We start from the raw sequence: 6,260 nt of genomic DNA, 5'->3' as shown, positions 1-6,260 counted from the left end.
TACCACCTTTCTCAAGCCCGGGAGTAACCCGTGAAAAGAGCCTGCAGAGGATTTATAGAAAACTTTTGACAGCTGTCAAATTAGCTGTCAAAGCCGGAAAAATCAAAGCTTAAATTCTAACCGGCTATACTGCTACAAAATATTGAAAGTAAAGAAAGACTGATACAAATAAACTTGATTTTTGGATCGGAAGGGAAAAGAAATACTAAGTAACTAGAATCCCTCTAGAGGGGATTCTTGGATATTACAAGAATGGAACTAGGTCGGGAAATACGAGCTGACTTGCAAGAGCTTATTTTTCTCATGGGAAAGCTGCAAGAGAGGATAGAGCAAGGCCATGTTTTGTCTACAAGTCCTACGAAACCGAAGTCAACAGAAAATATACCTACTGAGTTGGAAAGGGACTTGATGCTCAAAACATAGGCAGCTGGACAAGAAAAGAAACCAAAGACTAAGACATCAGCTGAACAGGAGGAGCAGAAAGAAGGGGTGGCTGAAAAGTTACAGAAGATAAAAGAGAGCCGGAGACCTGCCAAGAAGAATTCCAATTCGACTAAGATGAAAACTGGATTATTTGGGACATATAGACTTAAGAAACAGAGTTGGAGCTCCACCTCTAAACAAGTAGGCCTTGCTGGAAGAAATATGATTAACATGGAGAAGGTACTTCCCCGACCTGGGGCGTTCAATATGAAAGATTTTCGAAGAAGCCGGCGGAAAGGGACTGAGAGAGATCCGAGAGCCTCGGACGTAAGGTCACCAGGCTAAAAAGATGGACTAATTGGACTTTGGTTTGGGATTGAAACCGGGAAGAGAAGGGTGGGGTTTAGAAGTCCAAAGGGGGCCTGATTTTTATTTTGCAGTGTAAAACTATATGCTCTTTATTATTATAAGAATGGGGAATCTGTGGATGGGAACTAGGGACAATCTTAGGGAAGGTATTTTATTATTTGTTTTTATATCTCTTTTTTTTATCTTTTTTTATGTATGATTAAGGTATATATTCTAAAAATTGCTAAATAATCTAAATTAATGGATAATAATGAATTAAGGTTTAAAATTATTATAAAGAATCACATTAATAATTTATGGTTAAGTAAATTAATAAATTATGATTAGGACATTAAGAATAAAAACTTGCTTGAATAAACAATCGGAGTTGGAATACAATAAGGGGAGGCGTGGGGAAGTCATGAAAAGAAGTTATTGAAAATGAGACCTAAAAGGTGGAATTTTTTTTTTTTTTATGTTGTGTTTTGTGTTATTTTTGTGTGTGTTTTTGTTTTGTTTTTTTGTAACCTTTTGAAACTTTAATAAAGATTATTTAAAAAAAAAAAAATGGAATAGGCCTGGTGAGTCCTGGGTTCAAATCCCCAATCAATCACAAAGCTCCCTCAGTGATGCTCATCCTCAGTGATCCCTCATCATCGCCCCAGCCCAGCATATGTCAGAAGCTTGTGAAAACCAAATGGAAAAAAGAGAAGCATTTGCACCACCCCTAACTCCTTGGCTGGATTTTTCTTTCTTACATCTGTACTTTACTGTTTCTTATCTTGTGACCTCAGGTTGGAAGAGTGACGTTTCACCTTGTACTTTCAGAAAGCCTTTCCACAGCACCAGCTCTACTGTTAGGCAAAGTGAGGTGTGCGATTCTCCATCTCCAGTCCCCAAATAAACTTGACTGGCCCTGGCTACCTACTATGTGTCTGGAGGGACATTTGTTGCTCTGCATCAGGCAGCAATATACCTCGGCCAGCCCTGCACAAGTACCCCAATGCTGAAGAACCGTGCACATCAGCCAAAGTATCACGGTGTCTTTTGCACAACTGTTCCAGGCACCCCTGCATGCATATTTTGTCTATGCAGGGTGGTCGCCTTGCCCCAATGGATGTCAGTCTTGCCCCTGACCCCTGAATGGCAATAAGGAGGCCTCCAGCCAGCTTCTGGTTTGTTTATTGCAAGTGAAGACAAGGAGGAATAGTCAACTATAATTTACGGGTGCTTGTTGGCATTTCTGTTTGTATCACTGAAAACCCCCAATAAGTTCAAGGGTTCAGGGTTCCCTGCAATACTTTTCACAAACACCTAAGCAAGAAGAACAAAATGACCTCAGAGTTCCAGATTTTAAATGTAATGCTGTTTCAAAGTGGCTAGCGTTTCTGGAAGGACAGCTGATGGCATTATTGTTTGTGCCTTACAGCAAAGCCTCCTCCCAGCCCTTAGCAAACAGGGCTTAATGGAGAAATCAGTCAGTCAGGAAAGGCTATTTTTTCATCTTTCAATTGGGCGCGATACAATATGGAATTTTCCTGCACGTGACTATTTGAAACACATGGGTGTTGCTCAGAAGCACTGCTGTGAGGAAACATTAAGAAACCCTGGGCACAGTTTCCTCAAAATCACTTCTGTAAAGCATGACCAGCAAAGGTCTGGCTAGGGTGTTCCTTCTGTTTTTCAGCAGCCCCTACCTGACACAGAAGTACGCAAGCTTGTATTTACATAAATGGAGATGAATCCTTGTGCTCTATCTTCACAGTAACCTTGTCAAGGTAAAGACTGTAGTGTTATACCTCTCAATTATCCTGCTTTAAACAGGACATCCTAGCATTACAGAAGCGCCCCCCCCCCGGCTTCTGACTGGATCCCGGGGGGACATGGCTAGCGCAGGGGAAGGGTGTGGCAATAGAGGCCACCAACCAAAATTTTACCACCCACATGACCAAAAATAAAAATAAAAATAATGCAATAACCTGCTTCCACACCAGAGGTAACTTCAGATGCTTATTGAGTTATTTTTACTTATCAAATGTTCTGCATTAAGCAGGGGGCAGGGATATAAAATGTAAAAAAGGAGGGGGAGATTAAATGTTTTTAAAAGTTCAGACTGCAATTTCATTGCTGATAGCATCGTGTGGATGCTGTGAGCAGCACCAGTTCAACCATAAACACCCTTCCGAAAGCTATGATGGGCAGATACTTTTCTAAACTGCTGAGTAGCGGGGCTCATCCAGACTTGCCCTTGTCCCCCCAGCTTTCTCCCCCACCACCCAAGGAAACCTGATCTTTACCGCTGAATGGGAACAAATGTCAACTGGGTTTTCTCCAGATTGATGTTTGCTCCGATTTGGTGCTAAAGAGGTAAGCGGAAGTGTGGGCGAGTCCTCACACTGACCTGAAGTGACTGGGTGAATCAGAGACCAGAGGGATGCTATGAAAGGGGCCTTGGCTTTCTCCAAGAGGTTTGGCAATTTCATCTCACTAGGAGGATTTTGGGAGACATAGGGCTCCCAAATAACAAATGCAAATGCATTATTTGCTAATGCATCCATTACCTGAGCAGGTGTACAAACTTGGACAAGGGCATGAGGGGACAGGTCTGCAGGACATAGGTGGTTACATCCATTTTAGTTCATTCTTACATTTGAGTTTAAGAGATATAAAACATGATAATAACGACACAAAATAAGGACACTTCAAATACTTATTTTTTAATACATTTTCTTTCCCTTTTTATTTGGTTTTTATCCATTTTTTTCTCTATACCTTTTGGGTGAGGGGGCAGATTTGGGGGATTAATGCATATTTTTCCTGTCATTTTGCTGCTGTTGTCGTTGGTATTTTTGTCATTTAAAGATGGAAGAAAAAATCACGATATCGACCGGGGCAAAGAGCCGGACAAACTGAAACGCACAATTACGGCACGATCAGATACACAGACACTGAGTAATATATAGTCAGAGTGCCTCTGGGAATGTTGGGAGAGGGAGATGGGGAGGGGGATGCTTTGGCTGCTATGGAAAATAGGTTGGTTTGGAGGCCACAGGCTGCAGATTAAGAGTACAGGAGCAGGAATTTTGGGTTAGGCCAGGAAAAGAAATAGGTCCATAGGAAGAGAACCATAAAGATGAGAAGAAGAAAGAGGTGAAAAAGAAGATTGGGAGAAGGGTAAATCAGACAGTGAAATGAACTGGAGACTGGGGGAAGGAGGGAAGAGGTGGGGTGGGGGGAGATCAATATTATCCTGTTCCTAAACAAATTTACTTGGACGTAAACCCAGATGGAACCAACTTCCAGCTAACTGCTAAAGATTACGACCTGAAACCACAACCACAAGATTATACCCTACAATTCTATGTGAATTAATCAAGAATAACTACAAGACTGCCTCACAACTGTCATGGTGCAGCAAAATCCCCATATTAACCATAGGCCTCCTTTCTGTGTATGAAGGGCAGTATACTAATAAATAATAATAATAATAATAATAATAATAATAATAATAATAATAATAAATTATTGTATGTGGAACCACCAATGGGCTCAGTACCCTGTGGAAATTGTGCAGAGGCCCAGGCTGCTTGGGTTCCCTGTTGGACCTAGACATTTCTGAGCCACAACAGATGCTCAGAAGTAACATGGCAGCTCTACATACAGGTTCTGTGTGGAGGTGTCAGTTCATACAATCTGTACGTCCTGTGCAATTCCTGTTGGGCTGTTTGCCTGATAGAAACCCCACACGCTTCTCACAACGGCCTCAGAACTAAGGTCGTGGGGACATACTTGAATCACCCTGACTGTGAGTACAATGAGTTGAGAAAAGGGATCCAGGTGGCTCCACTTTCAAGTATCTTGAATATGCAATCTTAGAAGGAGAAGGAAAGAGGGGGAGGGGAAGGAAAAAGGATGTATAACAGAGTCTCCCCCTTGGTCCTCCCCCCGCCCTGAGCTGTTGGCCCCAAGCTGCACCGGTGATCATGGCATACATGCTGGTATAGGGGGAAATAATGTAGCCCCCAGAAATACAACTCAGTGGGAATGATACCCCACCCCACATTTTGCCCTTTGTCTCCCCTCCAGAATAAACCCTTCTGCAGAGATTACGTACGCGCACACACAACCTCCAAACCGTAACAAACACAGCAGTGCTGTGGGTCCCCCGTTAGGATCACCCTCCCTTTAACACCCCACATCCCTAATACGGACCAACAGGGAGGAGAAGCAGGAGACAATTTCCCCCAATATTTTGGTTGCCCTCTATCCTGACCCTTAAACTTTTGGGAGGAGGGGCTGGGAATGGAGAAGTGAGTGTTAAAAACCTTAATTAAAGCGCTGAATATAATATTGAACCCCAAACCCCTTAATAAACCCCAAATCTGCCGGGCATTCCGACACTGAAGATGGCAACTGAATCTCCTCCAATCTCAGACCCCTCCCCCACGACCAGCTGGTGTTCCTGGGGGGCATGCGGAGGGGAGATGGAGGAGCATTTGCCACGCGTTGGGGGCGAAGTGCCAAGAGTGTGAGAGTCATGCCATGCTTTCCACAACTTTGGGTGGGTGGGGTTCCAAGGGAATGGCGGGGGTAGGTTAGAGAGGAGCCGGGAGAGCTAGTAGTAGCTGGGGAGTTTGGGGGTCTGGAGCCGAGATGGCAGGGGTAAAAAGGGAGCCATGTAAAGTCACAGAGCTGTCCCAGGGGTGGGAAATGAGATCGGGCAGAGTGTGTGCGCACGAGGCAATGGGAGAGGGGGCGGTCTATCTCTAGTTGTAGTTTCTCATATATATATAATATATATATATAAACAGCACAAACATCTACATTCATTTGGGAGGGGGAGGGATGACACCCCACCAGCCCCCTCCCAGTGCAAGCACCCACCAGCCCCCCCTTTCCCCTGCTCAAGGGGACATGGGGGGCAGGGACAGGATGGTAGCTTCCTCCACACAACGCCTCCTACTGGGGGTAGGGACCTGTGGGGAAAGAGAGAGAAAGAGAGAGAGGAGAGAAAGTAGATGAACACAGAAAAAAAGGAAGCTTTCCTGTGACAGAAGCAACACTTGCACACAAAGCACCCCCAGGAGCAACTGAACAGAACTGAAACATCTCTCTGAAGTGTTTCTCCAACGTGGGTGGAGGGAAGGGCTCTTCCTGGCTCAGCGGCTTAGGGGTTGTCCCCAACCACGGCATTGTCACCCGGCCTTGGAAGACCACCAAACAGCCCAGAGCCAAGAGGCCGATGGGTGCCAAGCAATGATTGTCTTCCTCGCAGGCCTGGCATGACAGGGCAAACACAGAGGCCCAGGGGGACACACCACTGCTAGTGACTTAATTTTATGTTGATGTAGCCTATTTTCCCTGTTTCCGCCCCCCCCCCCCCGTGGATCCTGCTGCCTGAAGCAGCAGCCTTATCTTGCCTCATGGGCGAGCCAGCCCTGGGTGGGGCCCCAGGTGAATTCTGGGGCAGGTAAGATGGCGGCTTCTGC

General features: G+C 45.0%; 2 protein-coding genes across 2 annotated transcripts in view; one reads left to right on the top strand and one right to left on the bottom strand.

Annotated features, from left to right (window-relative positions):
* The window catches only part of CCDC22 (CCC complex scaffolding subunit CCDC22), a 178,266-nt gene that overhangs the window by 20,940 nt on the left and 151,066 nt on the right, over positions 1 to 6,260 (top strand). The gene's annotated exons all lie outside the window — the stretch shown is intronic.
* Positions 3,482 to 6,260, bottom strand: part of SYP (synaptophysin) — a 28,380-nt gene continuing 25,601 nt past the window's right edge. Inside the window, exon 7 of the mRNA XM_080987342.1 lies at positions 3,482 to 5,747. The gene's annotated coding sequence lies outside the window, so the exon portion shown is untranslated. The remainder of the gene's footprint in view (positions 5,748 to 6,260) is intronic.

Source organism: Podarcis pityusensis, assembly GCF_964106645.2.
Source record: "Podarcis pityusensis genome assembly, chromosome: 17".
In the NCBI taxonomy this organism is placed as follows: Eukaryota; Metazoa; Chordata; class Lepidosauria; order Squamata; family Lacertidae; genus Podarcis; species Podarcis pityusensis.
The sequence above is the reverse complement of the archived record's forward strand: the minus strand, read 5'-3'. Positions and strand labels throughout refer to the sequence as shown.